Raw genomic sequence first — 18,577 nt, forward strand, 5'->3', positions numbered from 1 at the left:
AGATATAATGGAATTGTTTGCAAAGTTTTATTGAATTTCCTACTTCCATTTATCTTTGCTAGCATAGCTACAGAAATCTGCTTTATAATATGCCTGTATGAATTAAACTAACTATAACAGAATTAGACAAGGAAAGGAAAAGACAAGAGTCTATTTATCCTTAAGTAAAAATGTTTTTGTAGGGAAATATTTCTATATTATTATGGTTTTTTGTAACAATTAGATTTGGTTTATTTAACAATGCCTAAAACAATGCCTAAAACTTGCAAGAACCTCTGATCAAGGATGTTGAATAGCTTGCTTTCTTTTATCAAGAGAGGAATTTCCAAGCATTAATAAACTTTAACCCAAATGCTTCTTCATAACAACTGAGAGGGTAGATTATTATTCCTAAACGTTTTGGGTTTTTTGCTTTTGTTTTATGATGCATGATCAAAAACTGAAGAGCAGTCTAAACTGTTTGCTTAATGAGCCACTAAGTTCTTTCAATATGCTAAGCACTAATTCTCAAGCCACTGCAATGTTTAGCTTGTGTATAAAGGTAAACATGCAATAGGCCTCCAAAGTCAATTAAAATAAAATACTTCCATCCCTATGTTCCCACCAAATACGCTAATTGGAAATTATCAGGACTGAAAGTCCTACCTTGAATTCAATTATATTTTCATATCCATATTTTATATCAACTTTTATAAGACTCCAAAAGTTCCTGTGACCTTGCAGCTAGTGACCAACTTCAAAAATACCATAAACCAGGAAATTCACTATAATAATTATTTTAATGTGTAAGTACAGCAAAAATAGACAAAAGAAAAAAAAGAACCTTGGAGAATTATACAAATTTTCTAAGAAACAGGAAACAATTTGTTTCCGTTGATTTGAAGTCTAATTATAAGAATATTTATGTACCTGCCTTGCAAAATGACACAAACTAAAGAATATAGAAAAACAGAATATCTAAAATGTGCCAATTCATATTAGACAATAAGTTTCTAAAGAAACTAGAAGGTTAAGACAACTCTAGGTGAAGAATATATTGCAGAATTGAACTGAACATCCTTTGGAAGAGAGAACAGCCTCAATCACTGAACATTTCATAACTCATTACTGACGGCTGTCCATGGCCCTAAATCACCTTCTCCCTGTATTTAAACCTCTGAATGCCTTGACTCCAGAAATTAGACTAAAATATTTCACTAATTGGAATTGTCTTATTTAAAATACATTTAATATTTTTTCCAGTCTTTTTGTGAAAATCGACTTCTTTATCCTTATGTGAAAATCATGCAATGGTGTGGGATACTCATCACTAGATATCACAGTGTGGATAAGACCTTGCCTAAATGTCAAAAAAGCCAAAAGAAGATGGGAAAAATATAATCAATATTCCAGAAAGAAACCATAACATTTTTCAAGATGAATGTTTTATTGATTCACTTTGCCCTGCCAGTGTCAAACTAGACAAAAAAATACGTATGTTAAAGAAAATCAAAATCTATATTATATAAGCCAAACATTTAAAAGCACTATTCAAAATGTCAACTAAACATATTTAATTGTTTTGTAATATAGAAGAACAAATTATAATTTATGCTTTAATTTTCAAACCATTTAATATTATTTCTCTTAGACTAAGTCTGTCCATTGATGTTAATAAAATGTGCTAAATCCTATCATCTTTTGTGATTAGCTGATTGTCTGCTGAATATTTTCCCTTAAATATTTTCTACTTTCTATCCAGTCTTGTCTCAAAAGGTTGTGCTTTATAAAAAAAGCCCCTTCCTTAGTAAAAACACAGCACCTTCTACAGAGGAAGCTACAGCATATAAGAAGAAGTAGATAGAGGAAGATGTACTTTTATACAGATCTTCTAACTTCAGGGCTGTTCATCTGAGTTTGGGTGAGAGACCTCCATTGGATGGGGAAAGAAGAAGCTTTCTTTTTTAATTTTTAAAAAATAAATTAGCATTTTTAAACTAATTTTTGAAATAATTTTGAACAAATTAAGTTAAAATTAAAATACAGAAGCCTGAAAACAAAGCAAAAAATTCAGGAAAAGTTCATAAACACCAAACCACAACAAAATGAATATTAAAAATATTTCATAATTTCTTCACAGTCATTCTATCCTGCAGTAAGTTTTGCCTACATCACTGCTAGTAAAAATAAAGATTTTAAGAATATAAGCAGAGATCTTTATCCCTTTATCTTGCTTTAAATATATCAGAAACAAAAATATATTTTTCTTCTTCCTCCTGTGATTTCCACAATAGTTGCTATTTGAAAAAATGGATCAATACTATCTGAAGAAATGGATCAATATGTGTTCATCACTAGAAAAGCTTTTGGTAAGAGTAGTAAAAATTCCCTGTACCTTGCTCTCTCTTACTGTTGGTACAGACGTGTCAGGTGTTGAAATAATCTTGGTTACTGGAAACTCAGTTCCCTTGTATGAAAAAGAGAATTTTTCCACAAGCTTCCACAAGGCCAAAATTCCACCTTATAAATTAAATCAAACATTTATGAAAGCCTTTATAAATTTCAACTGTTTCTCATGCTTTTGGGATCCTGAAAATGCCAGAATGTGCACAGCAAGAATTCAACTCTCTTTATTAGAAAGAATTTGAATCTGTTTACTTTTACAAAATGCCAGATGTACCTGAATTTTCTTTTAGGTATGTGCTTCTTCTGATTGCTATTGTCTCCTGTTGTGTTATGCTTTTCTTCAGAACACACTTGCTAGTGAATAATTTTAGTATTTGAATATCAGCTTGACATGAGCTTTATATTCCAAGACACATTTTTTATAAAATATATGTGTGTTCATCAAGACAGCAGTGCTCCATTGCAGGGGATAACTCATTATTATGTGCACAAATAATGTATAAAAGATTTATCTGAGGCTTGATACATCCAGTTGGGAGTCTGAAGAAACCAAATTTCTCCTGCTGTGAGACACAGAGTAGGGGAACACAGACACTGTTTGCAATCTGAAATGGGTTGCTGTGCCCGTTGTCCACCCAGCTTGCCTGAAACTTTTGAGTGATTGTACTCCAATGGGTGCATTTCCTACAGTCACACGCTCTGCCGAGGCAGGAAAAAGAAATGCTTCAGCTTTGTCACCGTGATAAGCCTGATACTTTAAATTGGTACATCTCCTCGTGTCACTTTTCCCCCACTTACTACTCTAATCTATTTCAGACTGCAGCAATGGCTACACTGATTAGCTTTTCTCCTCAAAGTTTGTTCACAATCATGAGCAGATATGAAAATTATTTAAAATTATTTTCAGGTTTTCTTCAGTGTCTGTATCAAATGATTAGTAATGCATTCTAGATGTGTATTTCCTTTTCAAATACTTGTATTTTTAAAAATGCAAAGTAATATAAAGTAGGATTTTTTTAAACTGAATTTGTTATAGACAATTATATAAAATTATGCTTCTGAAGATGATACCCATCATCTACCCCATGCATAATTGTTAAAATTAAAACTTTTTTTTTAACTCTGTGCAAATTGTCTATTCATTATGAAAGTTCTGTCTACAACACGATTATTCTTTGTACTTAAAGATCACTTAGAAAATTCCTTGTTAATATATACATAATTAGAATTTTGCTTTTAAGTGCAATACTTGTTAATAAATTAAATATAGGTTTTAATAGGGTAATTGTTCAAAGTTAAATTTAATCTTTAGGAAAACTGTCTCTGTGGCAATTGGTGTCACTAATAACTAACTGAAAAGCTACTTTGAGCAAAATGTTCCTAGTTTTCATCTAAGGAAGGTTCATGTCCAGCATGTTTCTGAAGCTATTACACTCAGATTTATTTATAATTTATTATTTAAAAAACCCTTACTTCAAGCTTTTTCCTCCCCCTTACCAAGGGCAATACTGAATCTTTCTCTTTCGTTGTTATTTTTGATAGCATTTTAGCTAACTAATCGATTTACAACATAATACCACCCTTAACTTTGGCAATACAGTAGGGATTCTAGTGTGACTGAGCAGAGATTTATCCTCTGAACCCTGTGATTTTTATTATCTTATTTTCATTGGCATTCGGCAAAAGGTACCTCTCAGTAAAACTGATTCAAGCAGTTGAGAATTGAATATTTTCTAGTGTTCTATTTCAGTTTACATTCACTGATATATGTCATTGTGCTAGAGATATTACTTTCATCTTCTCAAAAATCTTTGGCAAGATTATCATCACCTTTATTAATACTGAAAGCTAAATTTTAGAAATTTTTAATGGGGTGCATGAAAGATTAAAGACAATTTGCAGGATAATTTGCATTATTGTCTGAAGTTTTAAAACTGCAACAAAAATTGAGTATCATATTTAACAAGGAAAATCCTACTTTAGCTCTCTTTTTCAGCACTTTATTGAAGTTCCCATTAACCTTAACAGTGCCATCAGAAAATTTCCGATTGAATGAAATATTCTTCTAACAGAAAAGTCTAGATTTGGATATGATGAATCCCGTGAGTAATGTTAGCAGGTTCAAAAGGTCTGACAGAACTAATACATCAAGAAATTCTATACAGCAGAGAGTGCCCGATTGGCATACAATATACAGAGAGACCTTTGTCAACATTATATCCTTTCCCAACATCTTCTGTTACGTCAACATTTTCTTGTCTCTCCAAAAATAGTCCAAGAGCCCTGCATAAATCCACTATAAATCCAGAATGTGTCAAATTTCCTGAGGAAAATTCTGCCAAAAGCGGGCTTTGCTTTTTGCGTGCAGACACCTGTGATGTCAAGCAGACACCTTGAAGGGCACTGAGCTGGAAAGTTTCCATAAATTTTCCATTATTTTATGTGGACCAGTTTCTAGGGGATGAGGTACTTTTTGATTTTGGTTAGTGTTCTCATCCTTTGGGAAGTTTTTTCCCTGTATATTGGCTATTAGTTATGTGGCAATTCAGAGACAGCACAGGTGTAATGTACCTTTGTGTTATATGGTGACTCCACACTGAATTTTTGTGATAATTATGAAGCGAAAACCACCTTCAACATAGAATAATCTCATACAGAAACAAGGAAAGTACTTTAATCATGGTCATAGCTGAAATAGAATGACAGTAGAAAAGTCAAAGTTGAGCACTAGGGAAGCAGAAGTGCAGTAGCCTCTTAAATGTTTAGAAATGATGAAGGCAAATTAAAAGGAAAAAACACATGGTAGACTGTCTGCAATGTGAACTGAACTTCAGTTTAGTGGCTTGAATTGATACCTTAGGACGATGAGTTTAGGAGGTTGGATCAAAGCTAAAATTACTCTTATTTCCCGGAGAGGAAAATAAAACAAACATTTGGATGCCATAGAACATAACTAAGAATTTAAGTTTACTGATGCATCAGTAGAGAATTATATTACTCTTTATCAAGGTGCAGTGTTGAAACAACTGACCATACTGAGGTATATTGTCTTAAAGACACATTTTCTCACATGAAATTCCAAGGTTTTTTTTCCAATAGATTTTCAGTGATTAACAGACATAAAGGGTTATAGTCTGAATTGTCTCTTAAGCGAAATTTTTTTAAATTCCCAGACAGTGAGAATTCCACTGCAATTTCTAAAGATAGTCTGTTCCAGTCAGACTATTTTTTAAGATTTGAAAAATATTTAAAAGAAATATCAGAGATACAGGTTTGGTTTTTTTTTCAAATGTGGATCATCCATATTCTTGTGAGAAAGTAATGAAAAATAAAAAAGTTAACCTAATTATACTTTTGTCATAAATTAGCAGTGAAGAAAAATCTTCCTAAGGGAAGAAAATATCAAAATATACAGCTAGATTTCAAGCTAGCTTTTATTTCTATTTTTCTTCAATCCTCTACATCATGTCCTATTTGTGATAATGGCATTTTAAAGCTAAACAAGGGCTATTTTCTACAGGTTTTCTGCCACAGCAACAGAATAGCATGCATATCCCCTCTGATTAATTTGGTGTTTTGCATATGCACATAAAAGGTTGCTGCAATATTGTGATATATCAGCACACTGAGTATTAAGCAAACTTCCTTTTCAAGTTATTTTTCATCCTGAATTTGTTTGAGTTGGCTGAATTCTCAGCTGTAATACAACTGCATACAGTACAAGTCAAGATGGCAGAGACAGTGACTGTGACTGTTTATAACCTGATAGTGTACAAAACAGTGCAAGGATTGTTATTGAAGACTTTATTATACCTTTATTAAAAGAAATAACAAAGTTTAGGCTTCTCAAACAGATATAACAACTGAAAAAAATTACAAAGTGTTTTATGAAGATTTCATTTATAATTTTTTTTTTCCCTGCTAACTTTGCCCATCATTCCATTGCAAAGATTTCAGCTGTGACCTCCTTTATTTTGTTAGAGATCAAAAATCACATACATTAATGTATCCAGGTGCAAAAAAGTTGTGAAATTTAATTAGACCCAATTCGTTTAAAAATAGGATCCAGAAATGAGTGTGATAATGACTGTCATAAGCAAACTTTCTTTTTGTACTTTAAAGCACAGTTTTTCTGTTCTGTTGCCTTCTTTATAACTTTATTTAAGTAGTTCTATTTTGATCTTATACTAAAAATAATGAACAATTGAAATTTAGTCTGTGTTAGCATGAGGGGCTTTCAGTCTGCCATAGGGCAAATTCTGCTCAGTGTCAAGGGCATAAGTAAAGGAAGAGAATGAGCTCATTTCATGTTCCAGTTCCATGAAAAAGCAAAGTTATTCAGTAGTTAATATCTTTTTGACTCAAATATCCTATTAATTAAAGAATTGTGCTCTACTCTTTTCCTCCAGGACCACAAACCTCATAAATTTGGGTTCTTTGGGTTCAAAGTGATCTCAAATTCATTCCTCCCTAATTGGTTAGCTCATTAAGCAACTTTAACCACCTTATGTAACAGCTTTTATGTTAAATAAATTATAATAAGGAATCAATAGTAAAGCAAGCGTGATCAGGAAGAGGATCAAAGCTTTATACAGAGATTATTTGCTGTATGTCCTTGGAGTGTGATGTCTAGAAAATTAAGGGCAGATGCTTAATAGTCTACAAAGTTATTTTTATATTACAAGTACACAGATACATGACCAGTCTCATATGCCTATGTGTTTTCAAACAGCCACAAGAACTGATAAAACTCAAATATGTACAAGTAAAAACTCAGAATACTTCAAGTTACTTAAATCTTATTTTTTTTGTTGTTCAAATTTTTAATGAAATTGTAAACAATTGCATAAACAAAACACTTCTAAACTTTTATTTTCTTAAATAATTGTCTTTTAAAATGTTTTGTAACCTTCACATAGTCATTCCTTCATCATTTACATTCTCTAACATGTGATTAAATAATATCAAGTTTCTAGTTTTCCAGCACTATATAAAATAAAGTTTCTTTTCTGGGAAATTAGGCAATGTTCATATTGGTTTTAATATTTAATGAATGGAACAAATATGCCGATTCACCACTTCTTGTATGAAAGCAGTGGGGGGAGAAAAAAACAAAAACCCAGGAGTAAAAAGAGTTCTTTCATAGAAAAAGTTTCACCCAGACCACAAACAATTCTTGCTGAAAGTTCTGCTCTTCTCTGGAGTGTCACTTTCTAAAGTGTGTTGAGGTGTACAGCTATTATTATCTCAGTGATTTGCAGGTAATATCTTCTTTGGTACAAGCGGAAGGACGATTTATTCTACCTGCCAGCTCCACTCAGCTTGTGACCTGCAAGTGAAGAAGGCAAGGTTTGGTTTGGTCTGGTGTGACTTTGTTTGGCTTGGATTTTTTGTTCAGGTATCATTAGTAATAAAAGTTACTGTAACTTTTAATAAAGTTAAAAGTTACAGTAATAAAGTCTCAAGTTACAGTAATAAAGTTTCTGTAACTGAAACTTGGCTTTTAACTTGGTTAATGACATGGGAGAAAGAGTAGAATAAATATTATTTTCTTCCATGGTCTTCTTTACAGTTCAATAAATCTACTGAAATCTTTCTCATTAAAAGCAACAGATTCTGAATGCTTAGGGGTAAGTATCTTCAGAGGGCAACTGACCCTAGAGGGTTACAAGGAATATTCAACCCTCACAACTCCCAGCCTTAGTCACCCTTTCTTCCTTGAAGCACTTGGTATTATTTCTCTCTGTTCTCAAAATGCGAAAATAGCTCATGGGAATGGTTTGTTTGCTATACCCAAGTTATCAAGCTCCAGAGACAAATGAATACAACAGAACAAATGGAAACAGAACAGCTCCTTTTTTCTGTAAGTTTATATTTTATTGTCACAGCAAACCCATGTCTCATCACCTGCTATCTTCAATTATCTGGTGGAGAAAGGGCACTTCCTGGTATATACAGGGACTGGAGCTGGTATACACAGGGAACAGATACTCTTATTTCCTTGTGTTATAAAAACTTCCTTAATAATAATTATAATTTTCATTTGGAGTGGGAGTGTTTTCCATTTTTGAATGCTTCGACCTGATTCTAATATGAATATGTTTAATTATTTTTCATGTGGTTCAAAAATTGACAGTTTTAACTTTAGAATGAGAAGATTAAATACTGTTCTCTTAATTGGGCACTGTGGTTAGTCATCAGAATTTTTATAATCCTGCACATTCTGTGTTTCCCTAAGTTATTGGTCCACTCAATAGATACTGAGTACTGAAAATTATGTTTAAAAATCTATGCTGTTCAAAACCTCTCACCAAAGACTGTTCTTTATTCACAGATATACAGAAAACCTTTGCTGCATATATGATGCCAGGAAGTCAGGCTAGAGATTTTCAAATACCATGATAAAGATGAGGCTGTTTCCAAGTGTCTAATCTAGCATGTCCAGATCAGTGCTATTCAACTTCTAAATTATCATCTATTCCATAATAATAGCCAGCCTTGAGGCTGATCTGCAATCCTAATTAAGCTGTTGTGAAGTCAATTCACAATAATTAATTAATTATCTGTGGTAGTGTCCCTAAATTTCAGAGAAAGAGACCCACTTCATAATTGGCATGGACTCAGCAGAAGTACGTAGATGGTTATCATGGATGAGCTGAGAGCTAAATAGTTTTTAATGTTGCATGAACCCAGTCAGGGCCAGTTGCTGCTGCTCTAAATCCAATGCTTTTATTCTCTCTCTGAACTGAGTTTATGAAGATTCAGAGAGCAAGTGCTCACAGCTCTCTTTAAAAGTTCTTAACAATGTCACATTGTATGGAAGCGTCACATTGGAACTTAAGGTTTTAGATGTTCTCAATATCTTTACAAAGAAAGCATGTATGCATGTTTGATTTTTTTTAATATTTCTTAAAGTTTCATTGTACTGAATGAATCTGGGTAATAGCAGAAAAATAATGTCCAAGTCTGATACATACTACTCTGCAAACATCAGTTTTCAGATCAGCATCTGGAGAGAGAGAGAAATGGTTGATAGATACAAAGCTATCTTCTCACACAGGTAACTCTGCAAGAAACAAAACTTTTTGAGCTGCTGGTAACTAGAAATATAGGCCATAAGCATATTTCCCAAATACGGCCATCAGCATAATGTCTTGAGTACCAATGTTTCTCTTCTGTTTATAGCTTCTTCCACTTAGCTTCAGTCTCAAAGTTGTTGCACAACAGAACTTTATACAGTTTATTAAGGGACATAGAACACAATAAATTCTGCAATCCTTTTTGTCTTGGTCTGAGTTTGATTACCCTCCCCCTAAACAGATGGCAAAATCAAGCACTGTGTGAGACAGAACTTTCCCTTGTAGAGTTATCTTACTCAATTCTTTACCCACCTGTCACCCGGAGAGAAGTCCTGCCTTGCTCTGGTGTGTACCCTGAGCTCTCTCTCATGTTTCTGGTTCTAGTCCAGAATAGGTTGGGCTCTCTCCTTCAATCAGACCATTTGGGTTAAAAGGTGCCCCACTGGTCTACATCAGGAATCTCATGCCCAGTCTTAATTTTAAAGTTTTCAGTTTCTTTGCCTTGGTGAGTTAATCTAACATGGAATGGAGTCGTGGTTGGAGACAGAGACACAACCCTCTTGAGATTCATGTGACAAAAGTTTTCTTTTGTTCTGCACCCTTACTAAAGAGAGGGTTTGAATTTTCCAGGTATACACGTGATTGTTTGCTGTCTTGATACCTATTTCTCTGGCCAATGATACTTCTGCACTTAGAGTTCGATGGATTGGCTGGGATCTTTTGCATATGTTCAAAAATATCTTATCATCACTCACTCAGAGACTTGCTTACTTCTAGGCTGGCCGAGTTCAAGGCTGCAGCTTTATGCTAGCTGCAATGTGACAAGTTAATATTTTCGTAAGGAACTATACTTTTTAGTTACTTCAAGCCTTCTACCATTTAATTATATTTTTGCTCTTGTATCACTGAACCAGGATAGGAAATTCTTTGTTTTATTTTTTCATATATGCTTATTTGATCATTCATTATTTCATATACATCCCTGGTTTCCATTTTTACCTTTCAGAAAAAAATTGCAGCCCTTTCACTTTCTTATTAGTTCTTCAATGTCCTTGAACCTTCTTATTTTGTCTGAATTCCCTGTATTTCTTCCTTTACTTATTTGTTATTGTGGTTAGAAAATTAATTTTGCATTTAACAAATTATTTACAAGTATTTGGCCTCCTCTATATTCCCAATTCTAAAGTTTCTTCACTTTTTTTAATACACTAAGTTGATTATTTTTCTGAAACTGGATAACTGATTTATTAATCATTTACTTTTAGATATTTGTCATTACAGTCCTTGTAAAACTGCCATCAAATGCCTGAAAAGCAGATCTCCTGTGTGAATAGATAAAATATGAATAGATCAAATACATTCTATGAATAATATTAAAGCCAAATGGTAACTAAAAATAGGACCAACTATTAATAGATGGGGGCATTTTGAAAGTAAGGCTCTATGACTTAAGTAATTTAAAAGTTTGTCAAAATTAAGATTTTTAAATTCTTAGATTATAAAGAATACATCTCTTCAGAAAATTATTCAATATCTGTATGAATTCAATGTGAATGGTTTCAATGCAGAAGGACAGGAACACATTGAACACTACATTCATGAGGGGTAAACCTTTAAAATTAGATGCATATATTAGACTTCTTAATGTTTGCTGGATATCAAGAGTAGAGAGAGGAAACTAAAATATTACATGGCTATCTAAGCCATTTCCAGGGATTTCACACAATGCCCAAAAGGCACCTAATGTCTTTGAGGTTCAAAATGCTAAGTCCTTCAACCATCTTTAGAAATGTTATACTTTAAAAAATAGCCTGTTATGCAAAGATGCAGTTCCTTTTACTGAAAGTGAAAAATGGGTTTAAGATTGTAATTTTAAACAGTGATTTAAAAGATGGAACGTTAAAAAATAATAACTCAACCAGCTTTAGCCATAAAATAACCTTTCCTGCCTCTTCTTTCCTTCTTTTTTTTTCTTAAGCATTTCCCCCCCTCCAAAAAAAGGAGGCAGTAGATATTCAAAAGTATTATTAATGTTCCTGTCACAGTAGCTTCTTGTCCACTGGGAAATTGCTCATTTATGATGAACCAGACCTCAACTATAGATGGAGCTTTATAAGTTAAAAATAGTTTCCTTCTCAATAATAAAGAAAGAACTTTGAAATAATACATTAAAAATGTCACTGAGGGCACTGTAGATGACTAATGAGTGCCTTGAAAGAGATGAGTGTAATGTTTAGTCTTATAAGATTATTTATTGACTGTACTTTTACCTTTTATCTACTTTTTGATTGACCTTTTTTGAAATAAAATAATTACTCTGTGTCTGTCACCATGTTTATGAGGTTTTGGTGCTAAAGATTAATGGATAAAGATATACCACAAAAGATTTTTTTCTCTTTTCTTATTATATTTTAAAGGGGAAATAAGTCACTTCTACCAGTGCTTCATTTATCTGCATACTTGCAGTTACTTCAGGAATCAGTTTTCCTTTTTTATCACTAACTTGGTATCTACAAACTTGTTTTAAACAGAAAAACTTGTTTTAAACCCAACTATTTGTATGAATAATAACTTGTGCTTATAATGTGCATTTTATAACTGCATTGTTTAAATGTTTAGGTTGATTTAAATTAGACAACAATCCCATATATTTAACAAAATAATTCATAATAAGCCCTTCATAGGAAAGAAAAAAATAAAAAAAGTTAGAAATTGCAAGAAAAATTGAATGGTAGAGCAAAACAAGCCCACAGCTTTAATCCTTCCCCTTGACAGAACTAAGAAAAGTCAGTTTCAAAATTTACTCTAATATCCAGAGAATAAAACATATCTGATATGTCAGCAACAGGCAAAAACTTGGCATTTAAGTGAGAGCAAATGAGATTGAGCAGGAATTGGTATGTTTATACCTTTCTGATGAGTCAAATTAATGAAGCAGTCTAATGCTCATGAAGTGAAACTGGTGACAAAAGTGCGAAGAATGCAACAGACAAGACTGAGGAGGCAGCGAAGGACAATATGCATCTCACACACATTAGCTCAATGGCATCCTGGTCTGTATCAGCACTAGTGTGGCCAGCAGGACCAGGGCTGTGATTGCCCCCTGTACTCAGCACAGATGAGAACACACCTCGAATCCTGTGTCCAGTTCTGGGCCCCTCATTACAAGAAAGAGATTGAGGAGCTGGGGCACATCCAGAGAAGGGCAATGGAGCTGGGGAAGGGCTGTAGAGCACAAGTCATGAAGAGCAGCTGAGGGAGCTGAGGGTGTTTAACCTGGAGAAAAGGAGGCTCAGAGGAGAACTTATTGCTCTCTACACCTGCCTGAGAGGAGTTTGTAGAGATATGGGGATCGATCTCTTCTCCCAGGCAGCTGGTGACAGGACAAAAAGAAATGGCCTCACATTGAGCCACAGGAGATTTAGGCTGGATCTTAGGAAAAATGTCTTCAATGAAATGCTGGTCAGGCATTGGAATAGGCTGCCTAGGGCAGTGATGCAATTGCCATCCTGAAAGTATTGAAAAAGCATGTAGATAAAAAGCACGTAGACTTGAAAACGTGATTAAGAGATGAACATGGCAGTCCTAGGTTAATGTTTGGACTCAGTGACTTAAGCTGTCTTCTCCAACCTCAGTGATTTTATGACTTTATGTGTTTAGAGGGGAAAAAAGGGAGAAAAATAAAAGAAAAATGAGACATTTCAATGGTTTTGCAGCAAAAAATGTCTCTGGTAACTTACTAGACAAATTTACTCACTGTGTATAGAATTCTAGTAGGAATATAGTCAGTAAATTAAGAGACAAATTTTCATATCTAATGTGGAGAGGAATAAAATCTCAGGTAAAATCATTTTAGAAATACTTATAGAAGCATTTTACAAATCTGATTTTGTAAAAAGTCAGAAAGAAAAGAAATAGTTTACTGTGAGATTATCCAACTTTTAATATATAATTCAACCCCTTGAACTCTTTCCTACTTTAATGTTTTTGTTTAGATTTTTCACATCTTTAAGTATTGTCTCTCTGCTTCTAGAAATCACAATTTTATGCTTTACATTTTTCTCAATTATTTGGTTCTCAATGGGACGTAATTTCTTTCTTCTCTTCTCTCTGCATATGTCTCTTCCTCTTCAATTTCTTCTCCTCTCCTCTCAATGTGTGGGCTTCTGCTTTTGCAAAATTGCAATAATTTGATTTATTCTCATCTGCAATGAAAGAGAATTTTTATGAACAGTTACAGTGTCTCATCTGACACAGAATGGTTTTTTAGCTCGAGCAATTTATTTGTATGTCTAAGTCTTTCTCCTTCTTTCTAAGCTTTTTTTAAATATTTGAAAAATCTAGTGGAGTAGTATGTTGTAATTTCTCTCTTATTGGAGGTATAGAACCACACACTTTAGTTTCTTCGTCAGTGGTCTCATTGAAACTATCAGGACAGTTTACATACCTGAGCTTCAGCAAGAGCTTTATAAATCTTATTTCTCAGAGGGGTACCAATACCGCATTACTGTTCAGTTTTTGAACTACCACATTGCTCTCTATCTGCCTCAGTTTCCATGCTTTCATTTTTCTTCCTCTCTCAGGGGACATAGCTATGATAAGTACCACTAGACTCGGAGTAATGTTCACAGTGTGATCCCCAGAATAGGCAACCCTCTTGTGTCTTGGCCAGAGGGCTGCTTGCCTTTGTCTGCTCAGAGCACCACGGAATTGTGCAGGTGTCTCCTGTGCCACATGCAACTTCTACTTGTGAAATTAGCACCCAATGCTTGCATAGCAAGAATCTGAGCCCTGATCTCCCAAATGATAACTGATCCTCTAAGATGAAGGATTCTCAGAGATGGAGCAGGGCTTATTGTATGCAAGAGTATTGTTGCGGGAGAAAGGAGGGCAAAAAGACTAACTCTGTAGGTTGCTCTTCAAGCATCTGTCAGGGACATGCAATACAGAGATTCATTGAGATTCTAGTCCCAGGAAAATTGAGATAAATAAGCAAAAGGGATACAATTTTCAGTGGAATCACTGAAAAACTCTCAAATCGCTCCATGATATCTGGGTTTTGCATATACGTAGGGAAATTTAACTCAAGTTCTGACTCTAATTTTCTTTCACATGAACAAGTAACACTGTTCCTTGTGAGTGGTGAAGCTGGGGGTTGATCTTATTTTTCATGGGTAAAGTAGACTCTGAAAATGTCTTAATATAATAAAACTAAAACCTTAAATAGATGGATCTTTGTAGCAGACAGGAAGGCACATACCTCTGCTTAAAACAGAAATTTAAGAACCTGAGTCACACTCTATTTTTTTCTGTTTTATACCCAGAACATCTGTGAATCTTAGCACAGCCTCTTAGCTCTTACCATGAGATCTTCTGTGTGAGAAGTTTAGTTTGATAATTAGGATATGTAGTTTGATAATTAGGATATGCAGTGCTGATTTTACCTTGGCTTAATACATTTTTTTAGGAAATACTCCAATGAAACCTAGATCAACACAGCCTAAGGTATTATACAGCAGAAGAATCACCAACTTCTTCAACTGTCCTCCTCTAGTGCTCAGTAAATGTGGTCATTAAACAGAGCTAAGTTGGAATGTAAAGGAGGATAAGCAGTGTTGCAGACCTGATTTTGGCCATAAGGAATTCTTAAGGACTGTTACCATTGCTCAGCTGATACACAGTAATTAAATTTTGTTGTATGTAAATCCCTTAAATGCTTCCTAAATCTCTCAGAAAGATCCTGGCAGAAGGATATGTACTACTGTACTGCTTTCCTGTCTCTACAATACTTTTACAATTATAACCAGATTTCTTCTTTGCTTCAGTACTGCCTTTAACATTCTTATTGTTTTCCATAGCTACAAGTCATGATCTGTATTCTCTTCCTGTTTTGAAACATGTCAGATTGCCTGTCTGATTAACAACATCAGACTCATGTCTTGTCTTTCTACAATACTCCATTGTGAGGATACAAGGGAATTGAGTTAGTGATGTCTTCTATAACACTGTGAAGATTAATGTACACTGCTGCATCTCTGACTACAGGAGTTCCCACCGGATGACATGATGGGAACAGTAGGATATTTTGTTATCTATGACTATGACATTATGTTCTAGTTTTATGCACCACAGTACAAAGCAGTTGTTCTACTCAGAGAAGTTACTTACAGAAATGATGTAGGTGGAATAGCAGAAAGGCAAAAATTATTTGATCAAAATGAAGCAACCCAAGACTCTTCCTAAGAAAGTGTGTTGTTTGGCAATTACATTAAACAACTTCCTGGAGACTTGCACCTTGCAGATATGTGCTACTCTGCCTGATTTTGAATGTCAGGTGCTTTCTGTATTTCTCACCTCCACCTAGCTTCCAGGCATTCTGTAAAATCCTCAATATTACTGTGTAATATATTTCTGCTGTGATTCCTGGTATTTGTCATGATCAGACATTGAGTTGGGTTAAAAGGCAGTAAATACAAGGCTTGTTCATAGAGTTTCTCTTAGATGTCAGACTGCACCCTTCACTGCCTTTTATTTCTCTTGTTCTGCTGTTTTCTTTCTGTGGTGAAAGACTTTCCAATGGCTCTACTTTGCTCTTGTCATAGGGCTTTTTAACATGCAGGTTAAAGCTCTCGTTTCCATAACTGGAGCCAACAGAGGAGGTTTCATCCTGAAGTTGCTTTAATGATAAAGCAATGTCTTATCAGCAATTCAGTGGTGTTTCAGAAAGACATCAGAAATTAAAAAATAATGGCCTGTTGAAAAGGCTGCACTGGATTTTAGAGCCACTCCTGCTAGATTTCACCTGTCATATATTGGGGGAGGAGTATTATTGATCTATTTTTAAATGGAATTTTAGTACTTTAGAATAAAAGTATTTTCTGTGATAAGAACGATTGGTGAAACTAATGCACGAGAAAGAACTCAAAAAGAACTGAGAGGATTTTTTTCCACAAAAGCCCTATAAAGACAATTTTTATGTGTTTTCACACTCAAAAAGAAAAAAAAAAGGAATTGAAAAGAAAAATAAAACCCTTGGATGCAGTGTAGTTAGCTCTAGAGTCTCTATCACAGTACCAATTCTGAGCTGTCAGAAGGCTGCTCTATTTTATTCTTTTTTTTCTCTCTGTGTGTGACACATTTTAGCTTTCTACAAAAACAGAATAAAGGGGAAGCAGCTCCAGCTAGCCTTGGAAAAGCTATTTAGCTTGCATATTGTGGAACTGTCTTCCCTAGCTAGTTAATGCCATTTTATAACACTGCAGCATATTGGATCAAAGACTAGAACTGCCACCTCCTGTTTACAATGGGCTGGAGCAGTCACAGAATTGTCAGGGCTACTTTCTGTCTCGGTGTGATTGGAAATAAAACTGAAAATGGTAGGTTGCTACCAACAGGTTAATTTTTTTTTTTATCATTGAATTTTTGGCTTTCACCTCCAATGTCAAAGCAAGTAAAGCTAAAACATTTAACCCAGAAGGGCAAGGGTCTTTTTAATCCTTTTAAATATTCTTGAGTATACCTGGAATAACGGGCTCAAATATGCATGCAATACTATTGTTTCAGAGATAATTTCAAAGGCAAAACCATGGAGACAGGAAAAAAAACCTAAAAATAATCCTTGAAGTGTGTTCTAGATTTTTAATATACGTTATGCTGAGACAAGAGCTGTTGTTAGACTGCATAAACACTATGTCCCAAGGCTTAACACTTAGAAAGATTATTTTTATAGCTCTGTCAGTACCAAATTTTTGTGAGCGTCATCAGTGATTTTCATTTTGCAGTGATAATATGGTGTTTAAAAATATCAACTGACGATAAGAATACTTCCTTTTAAAGGTGAAATTACATTCCAAGTATCCAGAGGGTGTTATTTGGGGGCTCTGGTAGAATAATAAGCATTAGGCAGGCAAATTTCTGGTTTCTATATCAGATTTATCTCTCCAGATTTAAAAGGTAATTTTGTTGCTTATACTCACCAAAAAGAGACTAGAGCAGAGAGACAAGAGACTGCAATTTTCACACTGAAATAAAATACAAACTTGAAGATTCCCATCACTCTGTCAGTAAATCCAAGTACCTTAGCAAGAAGGTGTGGATAAACCTCTAAAGTTGGGTTTTCAAGAGACAAAATAAACACAAACAAGAAACATGGGTACTCACCATGTTCTTATAACACCAGCTAAGGTGGGAGACCTGTGTCTTTCTTCTGTGTCACTTCTTATATACCTTAAACAATCTCATTCCTTTTCCTGCATGTGCCTTGTGCAAGACCTAGGAATTGCATCATTGCTCCCATTTAGTGTTGCTAGTTGGTTACATAAGGGGTGCACATTGCAAAGTGAAAAATAATGGGATAAAGATGAAGCTGATCTGCTGCTTCTTTTCTTACAGTGGGCTTTGACGTATGCTGAGATCAGAGAGCAAGATGCATGCTGCATCATGGGACCAGGGACCTTGTGAGGATATTTGGCATCTATAATATACCATCTGTATGTGATTTAAGTCACTCTCAAAGGTCCAACCCGTTTGCCTCCTTATTTTGTGTTTTTTATGGAAAGGCTGACTTGTATGTGCAAGCATCAGACTGTGGGCTCAGTGATGACTTAAGGACTATTACCTAGAGACTTCTAAGGGATTTTTGCAGTCTGTACAGGTGCTCTTTTTCCTTCATGGTCTTCTACATCCACCTAGAACTGCTTATATTTTTAGTTCCAGAAGTTTCTAGTTTGATGATGATGGTGAATGTGCATCCATCACCATTGTTCATACTGGCTGTGTAATATTTAAAGGGATTAAACTTTGACAATACTGTTTCCTTAGGTCTCACAACGCCATACATAAAATAAAGGAGCATGAACTATTTGGTACCTTGTATGTACATATTTTGTTGAAATTTTACAACACTGGATCAAAAGTTGCATTTACATTTTTTTTTTGTGTTTTTGTGTATGAAAATATACAGATTTATATATATCTATAAAGTATTTTGGACTGAAAAGTATACAAATTTTTTTCATAAATATTTTCTGTTTTATGCATTGAGAGATTCTTAGGTAACTGAAATCTCTTCAACATTTTTCCTAAACTCCCCTTCAACAATGAAGGGGCACAAG

At 34.4% G+C, this 18,577-nt stretch overlaps 2 long non-coding RNA genes across 3 annotated transcripts in view; one reads left to right on the forward strand and one right to left on the reverse strand.

Annotated features, from left to right (window-relative positions):
* The window catches only part of LOC148223345 (uncharacterized), a 111,199-nt gene extending 93,410 nt beyond the window's left edge, over nt 1–17,789 (reverse strand). The window contains exon 1 of the long non-coding RNA XR_015804547.1: nt 17,625–17,789. This is a non-coding gene — a long non-coding RNA (uncharacterized LOC148223345). The remainder of the gene's footprint in view (nt 1–17,624) is intronic.
* Nucleotides 1–18,577, forward strand: part of LOC148223346 (uncharacterized) — a 153,287-nt gene that overhangs the window by 28,540 nt on the left and 106,170 nt on the right. The gene's annotated exons all lie outside the window — the stretch shown is intronic.

The sequence above is a fragment of the Sturnus vulgaris genome, chromosome 6 (assembly GCF_052056855.1).
Source record: "Sturnus vulgaris isolate bStuVul1 chromosome 6, bStuVul1.hap1, whole genome shotgun sequence".
NCBI lineage: Eukaryota > Metazoa > Chordata > Aves > Passeriformes > Sturnidae > Sturnus > Sturnus vulgaris.